The sequence below is a fragment of the Balaenoptera borealis genome (assembly GCF_965194805.1).
Source record: "Balaenoptera borealis genome assembly, chromosome: 8".
In the NCBI taxonomy this organism is placed as follows: domain Eukaryota; kingdom Metazoa; phylum Chordata; class Mammalia; order Artiodactyla; family Balaenopteridae; genus Balaenoptera; species Balaenoptera borealis.
Genome location: NC_138865.1, coordinates 116,090,479 through 116,109,564, shown reverse-complemented (window position 1 = coordinate 116,109,564; position 19,086 = coordinate 116,090,479). Strand labels below are relative to the sequence as shown.

The following is a 19,086-nucleotide window of genomic DNA, read 5'->3' as shown; positions in this document are numbered from 1 at the left end:
GACGGGGTTTGGGTGGCTTTTTGCAGGGGTGGGAGGGGAGCCAGGACTCTTCTGCCCTGGGTGTGACATCAGGCAAAGCCTGGAGGGTGACTCCCGATTTGGAAGTGGTGGGTTGGGGTGACGCGGGAGTCTTTCTTTCCAAATAGGGCAAACTGTATTTCTCTGCCTTTCAGTACTTTCTTGAGGTATACTTTACAGAAGATAAAACAAAACGCTCTCGTGTTAGTGTACAGCTCCGCAGTTTCTTACGTTTGTGTCACTGTGTGAGCGCCACCCTGAGCAAGAATCCATCCAAACACCCCCATCACTTGGGGGAAGTTCCCATCGTGCTCCACTCCACGGATCCACTAGTCTGACCTCCATCCCCACGGACAGTTGTTCCTTTACACACAAGTGTAATCAGAAGACGGTCTCTTTTATGCTTGACTTTTTCACTCCGCATATTCTGGGGATTCGTCCATGTCATTGAGCCCACCCGTACCTTCCTTTTTCATTGCTCTGTTGAATTTCACTGTTTGTTTATCCTGTCTCCTGTCAATGGCTATTCTGGTTTCTGGTCTCTGACTCTGATGAGTGAAGCTGCTGGGAACGTCACGTACCTGTCCTTTTGTGGAGAGGGAGAGACTTGTGACAGTTTTGCTTATCCCATGATTCCCGACTAGGAGCATACAGAGCCACAGGGCCTTTGCACGCGCTGTTCCCTCTGCTCTGATGCTCTGTTCCCAGTCCTTCTCAGAGAGACCCTCCCTGACCCCCTGGTCTAACGATGTCCCCCCAGTCCTTCATGCCAGATTCCCGTTCCTGGATCTGTTGTCTTTGTGGCACTTGTTCATCTTACCCCTGGACTTGTTTCTTGGGTGCCAGGCCCCTCCCCAAAGGTTCCTGCTCTCTGAAGGCAGCCATTTCTGCCTCGTGTGTCCCAGTGTCCAGCACAGAGCCTGGTGCAGGGTGGTGGTCCATCAAACATTTGTGGTTGTGTCTGTAGGCGCTGGGAAGTGGGGACCTTGCTGGGCTCTCTCCTGGGGAGGCTTCCTGCAACCATGACCCCTGTCCCAGGAGGCCAGCCAAGGAGGGGTGGGAGGTCTGTGGGCTACACTCATACCTTTCTTATCTTTTGGCTAATGGTTTGCCAACATTAGCAAAAACCATACAAGGAGAGGGGAGGTTAGGGGCAGAGTCCAGCCTTGCCCTCACTCCTGCCTCAACCTGAGCTGCTTAGCATTCATCTGTTTTATAAACACAGGTGTAGGAAAGTCTCCCTGCTAGAAAGGGAGGTTTGGAAACGACTGCTGTAGCCAATAGGGAGCCATGGAGGGTTTAAGCGGGGGAGTGATACGGAGGTAGCCAGCAGCGGCCATCTATCCCGGGCTGGTAGAAAGAAGGGCTGGACTTGATCATTTCGCCATCAGCCTCCCATGGGCTGGCAAATGGCCACACTTATTTGCAAGGTTGCTTTAGGCCCGGGAGCAGAATGGGGAAAGACCCGCAAGTCTTCAGAGCTGGGGGAGTTCAGTGAGTGAAGGCAGCAGGTTTAGATAACATGGCCTGGAGGAGCAGACCTGCTTGGAACTGGGGAGTAGTACATGTCCTCACAAAAGACACTTGGGGACTTCCCTGGCGGTCCAGTGGTTAGGACTCCGCGCTTCCACTGCAGGGGTCTCGGGTTCGATCCCTGGTCGGGGAACTAAGATCCTGCATGCCGTGTGTGGTATGGCCAAAAAAAAACAAAAAAAAGACACTTGGATATTGTGCATTCTGATGGGATGCAGGGACCCTGCTCCTGAGCTCTGGGGACCCCTGCTGTTGAGCCCCTTTGGCTGAAGGACGGAGCACCAGGGAGGGAAAGGGACGGGCCCACGGCCAGTCACCCAGCTGGTTAGAGGCAGGGAGAGGTAAGAAGTGGTGTCCTGAATCCAAGGCAGTGCTGGTCCCCTCACACTCCTATCCTTTCCAGCCCCCAAGAGCCAGGCTGCTGTGGGTTCTTCCTTCCCAGGCTCCTCCTCTGTTTTCCTGCTGGCAAGCCACCCAGGGTGGTGCTGGGGGAGAGGCAGGGAGGGTGTGGAGGGGCTCTGTCTGCATTCCTGTGATCATCTGGGGGGCTGGCCTGCTTCTGCAGGAGGGGGTCAGGGCGAGGGGACCAGACAGCCAGTACTTGCCCAGCCCCTGTCTCACTGCCAAAAGGTCTGGGGGGTACAGAAGGGTCAGTGACATCATGGGCACATTCAGGTGTTTACAGAGCTCTCAGTGTATGCCAAGAGTAATGTAGGGATCCCTGGTGGTTAGGATAGGACTGGGCCTGTCCTGGGGGGCTCACAGTCCCGGGGAAACCACAGTCTGGTGCTGTGATCTGTGATAAGGGACACTGAAGACTGGTAGAGGAGGGGAACAAGAAATGAGAGGAGGGGAGGGGGCCCAGGCGGCCCAGGCTGGGACCAGTATATGCATGGCCTTGGGGCAGGGCTCCTGGGAGAGCTGCTGAGTTCCACAGGACTGGGTCCTCAGGACCCCAAAGAGGCTGCCATGAGTCGAAGCTAATTCTTGCCAGTGTTTTCCTGTGTGGATCAAGCCCAGGTCACCCTTCTGTTCCAATGCAGAGTTTCTTCCTCACACTTCAGTGTGCAACAGTCATGCGGGACGAGGGAGAGGGGAGAAAAGCTTGCTTAAAATGCAGTCTCTGGCCCAGCATCCAGTGTTTTTAGTTTGGAACCCAGTAATCTGCATTTTAATAACCATCCTGTTTCCTAGGGCTGCGGTAACACGTGACCTCCAACTGGGTGGCTTAATACAACAGAAATGTATCCTCTTGCAGTTCTATAGACTGAAGTCCAAACTGAGTCTCACTGGGCTAAATTTAGGTGTTGGCAGGGCGAGTTGCTCTGGAGGCTCCAGGGGAGAATCTGTTTCTTGCCGCTCCCAGCTTCTGGTGACTGCTGGCATTCCTTGGCTTGTGGCCACATCACTCCAATCTCTGCCTCTGTCTTCAGATCACCTTTCCTCCTCTCTTTCAAATCTCCTCTGCCTTCCTCCTATAAGAACACTTGTGATTACATTAGGGCCTGCCCAGACAACCCAGGATAATTTCCCTGTCTCGAGATCCTTTACTTAATCTCATCTGCCGTGTCCCTTTTGCCCTATAAGGTAACATCCACAGGTTTCAGGGATTATGACCTGGTATCTTTAGGGGTGATTAGATTATTCAGCCTGTCACCCATCCCCTTAGTGATTCCAATGTAGAAGGTCCAGACATTCTCCTGAGAAACCCTGGTCTGAAGGCTTGTTTATTTAACTGATGGCTGCTCTCTCAAGATTCTCTAAACTTACAGAAATAGGGCACCGTTCAGCATTCATTTGACAAACCTTCATGGAGCACCCACTCCATGCCAGGCCCTCTCTGCCTTCCGCTGGACTCCAGGAAGGAAACAGGTGGCCTCCACTATTCCCTGAGGATTAAGCTCTGGCTGAAGAAGGGACGGCACCGACCCGGGAGCTGGCCTCACCTCTGGGCTGCCTGTTATGTTCTGTTTGGGTGTACTTATTGCTTATGCCAGCCTGAGTCAGCATGCCCGTTACCTGCAGCCGGAAGCATCCTCACTGATGCAGCGTGTGGAAGAGGCAGCCAGCTGTCCAGATCTGAGGCTGCTCAGATCCAGGCCCACCCCCTCTTCCTCCTCAGTTCCCCCTTGCCTATCTCCCTCTCCCCAGGTGCCCCTCTGCTGCCACTCCCTTTCCTTGAGCCCTCCAGTTCTTTGTCCTACAATGTTCAGTTCACATGGTACCTCCTCAATTCTGTCTTCCCAACCTCCCAGGGCAGAAACACCACAATAATAAAGGCTCACTGACAGCAGAGCCCTTGCTGGGGCCAGGAACTGGCTAAGGCCTCTCCAACTTGATCAGCTACAAAGGAAGTGCTGTTATTATCATACCCATTTTACAGATGAGAGGGTGGAAGACAGAAAGCAGACCTGAGTTCTGCCTGGCTCCAAGTTCACAGTGGAAACTAACCACCAAGCATGAGATTCCTCTTTCTCCAGGCTCAGAATTCCCCATCCTTGGAGATTCCTTGCCCCTCATCTCTCCTACACACAGCCCAGGAGCACGGTGGGGATTGTAAAAAGTAAATTCTTGCTGAGGCCAAGGGCGCAGTGAGCAGAATCTCCTTACCACCTCTTGATGGGCAAAACTGAACAGCACCGCTAGAGCTGCATGTGGAGGGTTAGACAAAGGCTGGGTGCTTGGGGAGGCGAGCGAGGAGGGGGCATCAGGCAGCATCACCACAGACCCTTTAGCAAAAGGTGGAGGCAACCCCTCATTGCCATTCACAGCAACAAAAAATCCTGTCTAATTTTTGCCAGGTTATAGAAACCACTTCTATAGCGACACTTCATTTAGTCTGGCGTCAGCTACGATCACACTGATCGCTTTCTGGGTGCAGAGACCTCTGTTAAACACTCTATGCCCTTGACCTCACTGGACTGCAGCCTTGTGAGAGGCATGCCTTTATTATCCTTGTATACAGAGGGGGAAACTGAGGCCCAGAGAAGGTAGGTGAATTGCCCAAGGTCACCCTGCTGGGAGAGGCAGAGACAGGATTAGAGCTCAGACCTCCTAGTCCAGACTAGAGCATTTTGCACTGTACACTGCCACCCACTGCTGCCTCCACAGAGAGCCTGCTAACCAGTCCTCAGGAAGGAGGTGGGGGGGGTGGGGGGGCAGGAGGTGAAAGGGGAAAGGGTGGGGGGAAGGCCTGGATTCCAGGGCCTGCTTTGCCTGTTCCTAGCGGGGTGACCCCAGGCCAGAAGGAATTTCGCTTTTCTGAGCCTCGGTTTCCTCATCTGTAAAATGGGCACAGTGGTGGTGTCCACCTCCTAAGGTAGTTGTAAGAATGGCAGAACCTTTTTGTGGATTGTTACCCCTGACTGAGAATTTCCTCTCTGGCCCTTCAGGGGACCAGCTCCTTCCCACCCTTTACATCCCAGCTTGAATGCCCCCTCCTCAGGGATGGCATCCCTGACCATCCCTAGCCAGCCTAGCTACCACCCGCCTCCTGCCTTGCCCACTGGTTGCTGTCTCTCTCACTGCCTTGCTTATTTCATCCCCAGCCCTTGTCACCGGCTGTGACATCCGTTAATTGTCTGTTGTCTCTTCTCTACCTGACTGTGAGCTCCATGAGGGCAAGGAGCACCCCCCGTGGTTTATCCTCAGCGTCTGGCAGGGTGCCTGGCAAGAGGAGGGGCTCAGGAGACACTTGTTGAAGCGGCGAATAAGCCAATGAAAGATGACTAATGTAAAATGCTTAGCCCAGCGCCTGCTACAGAGCAGCTGCTCAACGGATGCTAGCGAATGTTCTTACTACAAAACAAGCACAGACTCACATTTTGAGCCTGTCTACATAGAACACGGTGACCTTTGGGTCACTCTGCCAGCTCTACTGCCTTGAAGAGGGCACAGGGTGGGGCCATAGTGTCCCCCCTGCCCCCAGCCCCAAGCATGCTTTGAGTGCTGTTTATGGCGGTGTGGGAACAGAGGGGGGAAGGGCTGCACCGGCCTGTTGCCTGCGCTGGGAGTGGGGAGGCTGGGGTGCAGGCTTTGTAGGAACCGGGGCACCTGTGAAGCCCTCAGACCACCCCTCCCCGCGCCCCCGGCCCAGGTTCGGCTCACCTGTCATTCCGCTCGACCTCTCCCCAGTTCCTTCCCAGCCCGAGTGCCTGTAATGACACATTTATAGTTTGTCTAATGTGAGGGTCCTCGTCTGGAGTTCATGGCTATATGCCCAGGACTTAGCACGCACCTGGCACGTAGTAGGTCTCAATAAATATGTGTTGAATAGGTTCATTAAGATGAATGGGAAGCATCTCTAGGGCTGTGATTTTTAACCTTTCACTGACCAATCTGATTTTTAACCAATCACTGACTGCTTTGAAAAACCCACGAAACCTTTGGACAAACCCCCTTCCCACCCTACCAGGCACCCAAAGTGGGACATAAAATGTTAGGGATTTCATGGACTCCTCCACCTTAAGGTCATTCATAAAGCTCAGCTTAAGATCTTTCGATCTGGGGCGGGGGCCGGTCTTGAGATCCCGGGGAGACGGTGGCGAAGATGTTACCAAGAGGCGCACTGGGGAGCCCAACCTCCCCCCAATAGGCTGGCGAAGAACGGGGTGAATGAGCCCCTTTTCTTTGACTTTCTGCTGTCCAGGAGAAGGAAAGGAAGCGAGTCCGAGGCCATCTGGCAGGAGGGGGAGAGAGCGGGAAGCACAGGGCCAGGAGGAGAAGGAAAAGACGGGAGAGGACGAGAATCAGGGAGGAGAAGGGGGCGTGATGGAGAGGCGCAGCCCCGCGGAGGCAAGAGCAGGGCGAGCCGGAGGAACAAAGAGCGGGCGCGCAGCGAGCGAGGCGCGGAGGCGCCGGGAGGGAGAGGGCCGAGGCCGGCCGGCCGCCCGGGCTGTCTGATTTTCTGTCAGCCGCCGCTGATTAACGGGCCGCCTTCCAGCTCTGAGCGCGCCGCGCCGTGTTCCTGGCAACCCGGCGCGCAGCTTCCTGGCGGAGGCGGGGCCTGTGAAAGGTTACATTTGCACAGAGTGCCTCGGCGCGGCGGCCCGGAGAGGCTGCGGGGGACGGCGGGGGACGGCGGGGGACGGCGGGGGACGGCGGGGGGCGGCGGGGGGCGGCGGGCGAGCCAGGCGGGGAGAGAGAAAAGGCTGCGGCTTGCGGCGCTGCCTGGGTAATGGAAAAATTCCTCTGGGGGCCGTGCAGAAAAATATCAGGTTACACACCGGCGGCAAACGGCTTCTCTGAGGGGCGCCTCCTGCAGCAGCCCGCCGTGGGGCGTCCCGGCCGGGGCGGGGCGCGGGGACCGGCTCCCCGGTGCTCCCTGGGCGCTGCGCCCCAGCGGGTGCCCAGGCCCCGGCACTCCAGCCCGAGCGCCCCAGCCTGTGCAATCCCACTGGTGCGCTCTAGCCTATGTGCCTAAGCGTGCGCCCTACCGTATGCGCCTCGGCCCGAGCATCTGTGTTCCGCGCACACCAGGCCCTGCTCTCTGGGGCGTCGCCTCGCCTTCACAGTCTCCATCTCTGCCTCAGAAGACAGGTGAAAGAGCCCCACTTTCCCAAATCTTAATGTCCGGGTCTCCCCGCTGCCCGTCCCCATCTCCCCAAGAAGGCCGATGGATGGCTGGGGCCAGGCCCTGCGGCGAGGGCTGACCGGATCCGTCGTGTTTGCTGTGACTTAGGAAGGGGGGTCGCCACTTGCGTCTGCCCTTGCCTTCCCTCGTGAATTGCCGGGTCTGCCCAATTCTCAAAGAACTGGGCTGTTGCCTCCGGTACCCACTTGCATAGCGTAAGCAGTGTCCCTCCGCATTCCGTCACTCCCCAGCTCCCAGACCATCTGCAGCCCCCTATTACCGCCTCTACTTTCTAGTTTTCACCCTTGGGTCCTATCCAGCATCGGGGGTGGGGAGTGATGTCAAAACTCTCCAGCACCTGGGGTCCCCCCTGTCTGGTTGTGGCTGCGGGTTGAAGGGCTTCTGACCAGACACCCATCTGCCCTGTGAGACACACTCTCTCTCTTTCTTTCATTGAACTGGTTCTCTCAGTAGACAGTGTATTCATTCGATGCCAACTAGATAGCAACCAGATTCTGGGCCTTGCACTGGGCCCTGGAAGGAGCCGCAGCAGCCCTTGGGGAACTCAGGCCCCGGCAGGCAGAGTGGAGGCTGCCCAGTAAGGAGGTTAAAGCCTGGAGTCCAGTGGATTTGGATTTAAATTCTGCTTCTCCACTTACTGGTCGTATGTGTCCTGGGGCAAGTTACTCTCAGAACCTCAGTTTGCCCAGCTGTCAAATGGGGATAGAATAGCAGTAAGGACCACTTCACTGGACTTGGCTGGGTGGATTTAAGGAGAGACACCAGTAGCTCTTGGCACGGTACACAGTGGCACTCACTCCATGGGACATTTTATAACTTTTAGAGCTATAGAGGAGTCCACCAGTAACTAGAGCCAAGTGCATGGCAAGATTCTCAACTGCAGAAGCCTAAGCAAAGGTTCAGAAGGCAGGGTGATTTGGGGTGAGGCTGGTTGGTATGTCATGGTGCACACAGATCTACAGGTCAAAGCATGACTTCCCCAAGGCACACGCACCACAGGGACCACTGCGGTTCTTCTTTTTTTTTTTTAATTTTTTTGATGTGGACCATTTTTAAAGTCTTTATTGAACTTGTTACAATATTGTTTCTTTTTTGGGGGGGGGGTTGGCGGTGAGGCATGTGGGATCTTAGCTCCCCAACCAGGGATCGAACCCACACCCCCTGCATTGGAAGGCAAAGTCTTAACCACTGGACCAGCAGGCAAATCCCTGCAGTTCTCCTTTAACTGGCCCTGGGGGAGCTGGGCTGTTTGGCTCAGGGAGCTGTGACCCTGGAGGGCACCTCCTGCCACCTAGCTGGAACAGGGTTTTCTCTGAACCAGCAAAGCAGGGGTTAGGACCTGCTGCTGCCTCCCAGGGAGGGCTGGCCTCTGTGAGCCCACCAGGCAGGGAAGGACAGACCAGCGGGGAGGGAGGCCTGTCAGGCAGCTCCCCTCCAGAGATTAATCAGGTCCTTGCAGAAGCTTGGAGCTATGGGGTCCTGGGCTTCTCAGAAAATGGTCCAAGGGCAAGTGGGGCAGCGATGGAGGGTCAAGAACACCCTGGGCTCGCTGCCGCCGCCTTGGTGGCACTCCCCAGGGCCTCAAGAACTGGTCTGGGAACTGTGTTCAATATCTTGTAACAAATCATAATGGAAAAGGATATGAAAAAGAATATATATATATATATACACACATACATATAACTGAATCACTTTGCTGCATACCAGAAACTGACACAACATTGTAAATCAACTATACTTCAAAGAAAAAAAAAAAAGAAAGAATGATCCAAAAGGGCATTTTGGGGTCAAAAATTCCAAAACAAATAAAGAACTGGTCTGCAATCAAAGGGGGTTCCAATTCTGTCTCTGAGCTGGTGACTCGCTCCAGGCCAGTGTGGTTGCCTTGAGCCCTGGAACCTCAGCGAACCACAAAGTGACAGTTGGCATTGACCAAGTACTTAGCACATGCTATGAGCTCGCAGATCTGGTCTCCCAACAGTCCTAGGAAGTGGGTATCTGTTGGGGAATTCCCTGGAGCGCCAGCGGCTAGCACTCTCTCTCACTGCCGAGGGCGGGGGTTCGATCCCTGGTTGGTGGGGCGCTGGGACCCCACAAGCCTCGAGGCGGGGCCAAAAAATAAAAAAAAGGAAGTAGGTACGTGTTAAGATTGTTTTTCACAGATGAGGAGACTGACAGTCAGAGAGTTTAAGCTACTTGTCATGCAGTCCGTCAATGGTGAGGCTGGAACCCAAAGCTGACCTTGCCAGACACCAAGGTCTGAACTCTTAACTAAGTGCCCTGGGCCACCTCCACGGTGGACGCAATGAACCAGCTGCAAGGGGTGTGTTGGGGTGAAAATCCACTCTAGCTGACAGGCTGCCTCTGGTAATGTACCCATTTTACAGATGAGCTAGCAGGGGCTTTGCTTTGGTGACTTGCCCAAGACCCCATTGCTAAGGAGTGGGGTCCATTAAAAAAAAAAAAGGGAAGTCCTAGCATATCAGAGCCGGAAGGCATCTCAGAACTCTTCTAATCCAAAACTCACTTTCCAGACAGGGAAACTGTGGCCACCCACTGAAGCTCTTTCTCAATTATCTTGGGCTATACAACCTGCCCCAGTGAAGTGATGACACCCTGACCTGTGAGTTCCATGGAGCTTTTGAGAGGAAATGGAAGGCGGAATGAGGAGAGCAACAGTTAAATAAAAGGGTCCAAGTTCTCATCCAGAGGCCCATAAGGGATCTCCCTTGACCCTCTTCCAAAATTTCCTGCTGCCGGTTCCCAAGGCTGGGGGGAGGGGAGAGGGGAGGAGAGAGTAGAGGTGGGGGAGGGAGCAGTCTTCTGGATCCTCCCACGTCCCAGAGCTGCCTTGCCTATGGAGGGTATAGTGGGGGCAGGGCAAGGGAATGGAGAAGTTCTGGGGCCTTTAGGGGTGAGGGCTTCCATTGCTGTCCAAGCTCATTAGGAGCCCCTGGAAACCTGCACCCTTTCTCCCTCCCTTCTCTGCATCCCTCCCTCCCCTCCAACAGCCAAGAGAGCAGCTCAGCAGAAGCCCCTGAAGCCAGAGCTTCTCAGTTTTGCACCTGAACATTGTGGGCGCTGCTCACCTCTCTAGGTCCTTCAGTCCAAGAAGCTGGGAGACTGATCGCCTGTGACTCTGACATTGAGACACTGGGGCCCAACTCCTAGCATTCTGCACTCATGCATTCTACCAAGATTTATTAGGCTTCTAGTTGGCGCAGGCTCACTGGGGTGCAGCCGTGAGTAAGAGAGAAACATGCCTGCCCTCATGGAGTTCCCAGTCCCAAGGTCTAGTTCTCAGTCTAAGAGTCAAATGTTATGCGTCTATGAGAGCCTTATTCACACAAGAGTGGTTCTATCAGACCCATGATGTTTCTGGAAGGAGGAAGGAAGAAAGAAGGGGTGTGGAGAGAGGTGCAGGTCACACAGGGCACTGATTTTCATGTACATGTTCAGCAAATTTAACCTTCTGGGATTTATCACACTGATCAATATGAATGCCTTAAAATACCCGTGCTAATAGGAAAGTAGCACTAGTCTCTTTCAGTGGGCCATTCACCCAAGCATCTCAAATGCTCTGTGATCACTCAATAATTAAGCCCCAATTAAATACTTATCGACTGAAAATATACTTACTGCATACATTCAACTGGTTACTGGTTTGCTAATTGTGACTTAACCCCTGCTTTCATCATGCTTGAACTACATGACACGAGGCCGTTAGAAAATCGGGTTCATCTCTGGCAACGTGCAGGGATGGAGCTGCTGGGGACACTGTCTGCTGGGGACATCGATTCTAAGGACTCTGAATGGATCCTCAGGTCTTGTCCATACTCTGCCCTGTGGCTTCTTTTTATGGTGGGAGCTTACTGAGATGGACCATGCATGCCAGCCTCCTCCAGAAGAAAAGTTCTAGGTCTGCAGTAGCCTGGGTACCACTCCTGCAGTGTAAGTCTTGACCTTTACACTTCTCATGTGAAAAGTGAGTGGGTCCCTGAGGTCCCTTTAAACAACTCCGAATTCAGTAATCCTCTAAAGGATTGGTCTGGAATTTAGAGCTTCTCCATTTCTTTGCCTTCTAGTGAAGGAAATGTAGTCCTGGAGGAAGCAGTGCTTGGCTAAGTTCTGTGTTGGCACTGGGGTGCGGGTGAAGGAGATATACGGTATACTCAGCTAGGGCCTGCTATGTGTCAGGCAGAGGCTGAGCCATCAGTGAACTGAAATTCCTCATCAGCATTGCCCAGGGCACAGGGGGATGGGATTGGGTGGTTGGCATGGTAGAGATCCTCTGGACATCTTCAAGCAGAACGGCAGGCAGGAGCAGAAGCCCCCACTCCAGGATTGGGATATGTGGCCAGATACTTCTTCCTTTGTTAAAGAAGTAAACAGAACCAACTGGTAGTGAGGAGCCCTATGGAATTGTTTGAAAAGCAGAGAGAGAAGGAAAGTTTGGTTTTTGCAGTGGCCACAGATGTGGAATTTTGAAGAGCATATATGTACAGGGGAGTCCTAGGACTGTGTGAGACATGGTGCCCCACCTACATTATTTCTTTCTTTCTTTTTGGCTGTGCTGCGAGGCTTGCAGGATCTCAGTTCCCTGACCAGGGACTGAACCCAGGCCACATCAGTGAAAGTGCCAAATCCTAACCACTAGACCACCAGAGAACTCCCCACTCCTACAGTATTTCTTGTGGCTTCCATGTGGTACCTCTGCTTGTATTTGGGTTACATCAATGATAGAAACCCAGCTGAATTTGCTCAGGAAAAAAGGGGAACTCATGAGCTTGTGTGTGAAACCAAACAGTGACAAGGTCAGGAATGGAGGAATGGAGTGGATCTCAGTGAGGTCATCCAGATCTCTAGCTGTTCCTGCCTGCTTCTTTCTGCCTCTAAGGAACAGCCCTGTCTCATTCCTCTCCAATGTATTTGTGGTTTCTTTGGGGAGGTGGAGAGTGGAGAGGGGTGATTTTTAAAATACTGCTTTCTTTTCTTCAATGGTCACTAATGTATTTAGTTTTTCTTCTTCTTGAGTAAACTTTTTAAATGAATGAATGAATGAATGAATTTTATTTTGGCTGCACTGGGTCTTAGTTGAGGCACGTGGGATCTTCGTTGTGGCATGCGGGATCTTTAGTTGTGGTATGTGGACTTCTTAGTTGTGGCATTCGGACTCTTAGTTGCGGCATGCATGCAGGATCTAGTTCACCAACAAGGGATCGCACCCGGGCCCCCCGCATTGGGAGCATGGAGTCTTACCCACTGGACCACCAGGGAAGTCCCCTTCTTGAGTAAACTTTAATCATCTCTATTTTTCTAGAAATTCTCTATTTCATGTTTTCATATATAGTGGCATAAAGTTGCTCATAGTATTCTCTTATGATTCTTAAATCTTCTACTATATCTGTAGTTTCATTCTCCTTTCATCCTTAATATTAGATATTTGTGCCTTTTTCCTTCTTTCCTTGATTAATCTTGCCAGATGTTTTATTGTCTTTTAAAAGAAACAACTTTTAGCTGTTGATCATTTTTGTGATTGTTGATTTCCTTTTCATTTATGCTCTTATCTCTACTGTTTACTTCCTTCAACTGTTTTTTTTTTTAAGCTTCTTTAGATAGTTGAAAGCTTTACTCATTATGTTTAAGTCATTCTTGTTTTAGAGTAAATGCACTAAAACTATATATTTCTCTACAAACGTCATTTTAGTTCCATTCTACAAGTCTTGTTTTGTATCTATCTCTTTATCCTCAGTACCAAATATTTCAGCATTCTCATTGCAATTTCTGTTGATGTCTTCGAGGGAGCTCAGTAAACAATTTCTCTTTCCTCTCCTGGACTCCTGGATTTTGAACTGAGAGACAAGACAAAGAGTGGGGGGAGGTATCTTTTTTTTTTTTAACTGATAAAGATAAGGTTGGAGGATAAGGATGAGGGTAGATGTGACAGCCAAATGGGTTTCCTAATACTGAAAATGGGGATTTGGCAACCTTAACCCCTGGTCACTGTGATGCTGTGGGTGGTGGATGGGGGACAGACAATGACCACTGCCTGTAGGCAGCTCACTTTCAAGAAGAGAAAGGAAGTTGGTAAATCAAGTAAGCCCATCTTATATTCCCCGCATTGACCAGCTATGTCACTCTTCCTCCCCTGGGCAGAGAGAGGCTGGGAGTGCTACACTAATTTGGTTCCCTCCACAGAGAAGGAAACATCAGGACTAGGAAAGAAATGTTCCTACAACAAGTGTGCTTTTTAGTTGTCAAAGTTACAGCTGTTGTGAATCTGCCTTTGTTGTTGTTGTTGACTTCTAATTTTGCTGCATTGTGGGTAGAGAATGTGGTCTGCTTTACATCCACTTCAAAAGTTGTTCAGGCTTTCATTTGTGACCCAACACAAGGACAATTTTTTATAAATGTTCATGTGTTCATGACAACCATGAACCCATTCCTTTTGTAAATTCCTCAGTTTTTCAAACTAATTCTTCCAGTTTTTGCTTTACTTATTTCAAGGCTAGTAGTTAGGTATAAAAAGCTTATTATTGGTGGATATTTTTGATTTGTTACTTTCATCATCCTATAGTGTCGCTCTTTATCTCTTTTCATATTTCATGGCCTTAGGTGTATTTTGCCTGATATTAATATTCTATGTCAGATTTCTTTTGGTTACTATTTGCCTGGTATATCTTTTCCCATTATTTTATTTTCAGCCTTTCCCTTTTCTTTTGCTTTATAGTGTTCCTTCTAACCAGCATGCTATTGTATTTTGTTTTGTTTGTTTTGATCCAATATGACATTCCCTGTCTTTAAAGAGACAAATGAAATCAATTTACATTTGTAAAGACTGTTGATATATTTAGACTTACTTCTACCATTTTATTTTGTTGTTCTCTTTACCCTACCTTTTAAAATTATTATTTCTCATGTTCTATCATCTATTAAATTTGCAGTTTTCTTTATTCTCCTTTTTTCTTTGATAGTTTTGAAACTATAGATGTATTTCTGTTGTTTAACTGGTTGCCCTTAAATTTTTAACATTGATACCCAGATATATATTTTCCCAACAATGTCCAAAGCAGTGCTGTCCAATAGAAATATAATGAGTCACATGTATTATTTAAAATTTTCTAGTAGCCACATTAAAAAAACAGGTGAAATTAATTTTAATAATATGCTTTATTTAACATAATATGTCAAAAAGAGTATTTCAGAATGTAGTCAATATGAGATTATTAATGAAATAGTTTATATTTTCTGTGCTAAATCTTGAAATCTGGTATGTATTTTACACTTAACAGCACATCTCATTTTGGATCAGCCACACTTCAAGTACTCAATTGCCGCGTATGGCTGTGTCTGCTGTATTAGACAGCACATGTCCGATATAATCTACATATAATACTTACACAATTTTGATGAGTTTTGAAAAGTGAATATACCCATGCAACCACCACCAGAATGAAGATAGCAAACAACTGATTTTTGCTTTCTTTCACTCTAGATTAGTTTTGCCTTTCCCCCAATTTCATATAATTGGACTCCTACCTTATGCACTGTTTTGTATCTGGCTTCTTTCACTTAATGTAAGTTACTCATGTCAGTCATTTGTTACTTTGTTCATTGCAAAGTTGTCTTCCGTTGTGTGGTTATATCACCATTTGTCTCTCCATTCACCTGTTGGAGGACATTTGGGTTGTTTCTAGGTTGGGGCTGTCATGAATAAGGCTGCCATTAACATTTGTGTACAAGTCTTTGTGTGGACATATGTTTTCATTTGTCTTGGGTAAATACATACCTAAGAGTGGACTGGCTGAGTTGTATGGTAGGTGTATGTTTAACTTTATAAGAAACTGTCAGGGCTTCCCTGGTGGCGCAGTGGTTGAGAATCTGCCTGCCAATGCAGGGGACACGGGTTCGAGCCCTGGTCTGGGAAGATCCCACATGCCACGGAGCAACTGGGCCCGTGAGCCACAACTACTGAGCCTGCGCGTCTGGAGCCTGTGCTCCGAAACAAGAGAGGCCGCGATAGTGAGAGGCCCGCGCACCGCGATGAAGAGTGGCCCCCGCTTGCCACAACTAGAGGAAGCCCTCGCACAGAAACGAAGACCCAACACAGCCAAAAAATAAATAAATAAATAAATAAATAATAATTAAAAAAAAAAGAAACTGTCAGACAGTTTTCCAAAGTGGTTGTACCACTTTAAGTCCCTCAGTATTGTCTGAGAGTCCCACAGCTCCACATCTTCCACAACACTTGGTACGACTAGTGATGTTGAGCATTGTTTCACGTGGATGAAAAATATACACATTTTCATATGGGTGAAATAATGTACAATGAAAAATTCATATATCTTCTTTTGGGAAGTATCTGTTCAGTTCTTTTGCCTGTTTTTAATTGGGCTATTTCCCTTTTTCTTATTGAGTTGTAGCAGTTCTTTAAATATTTTGTATATTAGTCGTCTATCAGTTATTTGTATTGTGAATATTTTCTCCCAATCTGGGGTTTGTCTTTTCATTTTCTCAGTGGTGTCTTTTGAAGGGCAAAAGTTTTTTTATCACTGATGAAGTCAAATTTATCCATTTTTTCCCCTCTTACAGCTTGTACTCTCATTTTTTTTTTTTTAGATTTATTTATTGATTGATTGATTGCTATGTTGGGTCTTCGTTTCTGTGCTAGGGCTTTCTCCAGCTGCGGCAAGCGGGGGCCACTCTTCATTGCGGTGCATGGGCCTCTCACTACCGTGGTCTCTCCTGTTGCGGAGCACAGGCTCCAGACGCGCAAGCTCAGCAGTTGTGGCTCACGGGCCCAGTTGCTCCGCGGCATGTGGGATCTTCCCAGACCAGGGCTCGAACCCGTGTCCCCTGCATTGGCAGGCAGACTCTCAACCACTGTGCCACCAGGGAAGCCCCTCTCATGTTTTTAAGATATCTTTGCATACTCCAAGGCTGAGAAGATCTTCTCCTGTGTTTTCTTCTAGCAGTTTCATTGTTGTACCTTTTATACTTAGATTTGTGATCTATTTCAATTTAGTTTTTGTGTCAGGTGTGAAGTAAGAGTTGCGGTTCATTATTTTTCCAAGTGGATATCCAGCAATTCCAGCACCAGCTGTTAAAAAGCTATCTTCTGTGTTGTGTTACTCTGGCACCTTTGCTGAAATCAATCAACAGTGAATGTATGGGTCTATTTCTGGATTCTTTCTTCTGTTCCATTGATCTATTTGTCCTTAGGCCAACCTCTCATTGTCCTGATGACTGTAGCATAATAGTAAGTCTTGAAATCAATTCCTTGTTATTTTTGTCTGGAATTTCAATTCTACCTTTTTTTTTTTTTAACAGGTGGGTAGTGTATAGGTTTACAACATATCTACTGAACCTGGTTTGATATCTCTTAGCATATCAGTCTAATTCCTAACATTGTCACTTGTTTCCATCTTTGTGGAAGTCAATCTTTACTTACTATGTTCCAGATGGAACCTCTTGATTTTACATGCGAATTTCACTCTTTAGCAGACACTTGACACTGAGTATCATTTTGCAAACTGCACATTATCACTTTAAAAAAATCTCCCTTGCAGGCTTTTTTTGCTTGGACATATTTCCTTCTTGATTTAATCATACTTTTTTAGGGTAAAAATTTAATTAGGATTATATAGTTTTTATAGTCAATGGTTGTGGTGGAGTTGCTGGTTGTCCCACAATACCTGATCTGTCCATTTGCAGACTAAAAGAATTTTTATCTGGGCAGATGGCTGTCTTGCTAAGGACTACATTTCCCAGCCTCCCTTGGAGCTAGCTGTCGCCAATGGGATGCAAGTGGGAGTGATATATAAGCAAATCACAGTTCCTGCTCTTTAAAGGAAACTGTGTTTGCCCTTTCCCTGTTTCTGCTAATGAGAAGGTAGATGCAGTGGAGAGCCATCTTGAACTCTGGGGACGAGAGCAACATCACAGGTATTATAAAGGAACAAAGCATAAGGAGCCTGAGGCCCTGACACCTTGAAGCTGTTATATGAGCTAGTTATGTCCAGACTGTACTGAGAAATAATTTCTATCTTTGTGAGCCACTAGAATTTTGGATCTTAGTCAGATCAGCCAAACCTATATCCTAATATAATAATTAGATTTACCAATATCATTTACTAACATTTGTTCATCATTGCTTCTTGATACTCCTTCCTTTTTGGTTTCTATTTTCTTTTAATAAATTTATTTATTTATTTATGGCTTCATTGGGTCTTCATTGCTGCACACAGGCTTTCTCTCTAGTTGTGGCGAGCAGGGGCCACTCTTCGTTGCAGTGCACGGGCTTCTCATTGTGGTGGCTTCTCTTTGTTGCAGAGCTCTAGGTGCACAGGCTTCAGTAGTTGTGACATGTGGGTTCAGGAGTTGTGGCTCACAGGCCCTAGAGTGTAAGCTCAGTAGTTGTGGCACATGGGCTTAGTTGCTCCATGGCATGTGTTATCTTCCCAGACCAGGGCTCGAACCCGTGTCCCCTGCATTGGCAGGCGGATTCTTAACCACTGAGCCACCAGGAAAGTCCCAGGTTTCTATTTTTTAATTTATTTATTCATTTATTTGGTTGCACCAGGTCTTAGTTGCAGCAGTTGGGCTCCTTAGTTGCTGCTCGCTGGCTCCTTAGTTGCAGCACGTGGGCTCCTTAGTTGTGGCATGTGAACTCTTAGTTGTGGCACGCATGTGGGATCTAGCTCCTTGACCAGGGGTCGAACCCAGGCCCCCTGCATTGGGAGTGTGGAGTCTTATCCACTGCACCACCAGGGAAGTCCCCAGTTTCTATTTCTTCTTGGCAGAGGACATCTCTTAGGAGATTTTTCATCAAAAGTTTGGGGGATGAAAAATTCTTGTTTTTTGTAAGTTTGAAGATGTTTTCATTTTGTTTAGTAATAGTTTAGCTAGGTATATTATTCTAAGTTAGTAGTTAATTTCCCTCAACACCCGGAATACCTGAAGGTATTACTGCATTGTTTTCTTATCTCTTTTGTGGTTGAGAGTTCTCATTTCAGTTTATTTATCATTTCTTTGTGAGCAACCTATTTTCCCCTTCAGGGTTGCTTTTAAGATTTTTCTCTTCATCTTTGAAATTCTGAATGTATCTAGGTGGAATTTTTATTTTTATTTATTTAGCATGGCATTTGTTGTGCTTCTTTATTTTGAGAACACATGTCTTTTTTCACTTCTTGAAAATTCTTAGCTATTATCTCTTTGAATATTGCTCTCTTTCAATTCCTTCTACATCATACTTCTGGAAATTTCTGTTATATGTATTCTTGATCTTCTAATGTTATTTTCCATTTCTCTTAACTTCTCTCTCATATTTTCCATCACTTTTTCTATATTGCCTTCTAAACGAATTCTTCAGTGCAATCTTTCTATTACCCAGCTCTCTCTTCATCTAGTTTACAGTTTATTCCATCTTTTGAGCTGTTATGTCAATGATTATAATTTTTTATATCCATTTGTTCTTGATTCACGTCTGTTTGTTTTATATCATGTTTTTTGTTGTTCCTTTACTTATCTCTTTGTGGAGCTTGAGCATGTTTATTTAAAAGCATTTCTAAGAAGGTTTCATTCTTTGAATTTCAACAGTAGTGAATTCATCTCCTGATTGAACTTGGAAGTGGATTCATCCCCAGTCAAGCCTCCAGATAAAAACAGAGCCTAGTTGACACTTTGCAGCCATGTGAGACCTTAATCAGAGGAAGAAGCTAACCTCTGCCTGGACTTTTGACCCACAGAAACCATGTGAAAATAAAGTGTGTTGTTTTAACTCATTAGATTTGTGATAATTTGCTTGAAGATTAGAGGACTAATTATACATGTCCCTATATTTGAGTTATAGCTTATGAAGTTCTGTCTTTAGTATGAGTGAAGCTCTTGGAACTTATGTACACTGAATGGGGTAGTCCACCAAAATGTGAACAGTGGTTATA

At 48.0% G+C, this 19,086-nt stretch overlaps 2 long non-coding RNA genes across 3 annotated transcripts; one reads left to right on the top strand and one right to left on the bottom strand.

The window, feature by feature from the left end:
* Positions 1-1,793: 1,793 nt before the first annotated feature.
* Positions 1,794-7,065, bottom strand: LOC309634436. Its single transcript, XR_014248100.1, has 3 exons — positions 6,987-7,065; positions 5,659-5,705; positions 1,794-3,026 (listed from the first exon to the last, which is right to left on the bottom strand). It is a non-coding gene; the product is annotated as an uncharacterized lncRNA (long non-coding RNA).
* Positions 6,834-18,927, top strand: LOC309634435. 2 transcript variants are annotated; one of them, XR_014248098.1, is made up of 3 exons: positions 6,834-7,089; positions 9,679-17,089; positions 18,743-18,927. It is a non-coding gene; the product is annotated as an uncharacterized lncRNA (long non-coding RNA). The 2 variants fall into 2 exon arrangements; XR_014248099.1 differs by lacking the exon at positions 6,834-7,089 and having other exon boundaries at positions 8,301-17,089.
* Positions 18,928-19,086: the final 159 nt, after the last annotated feature.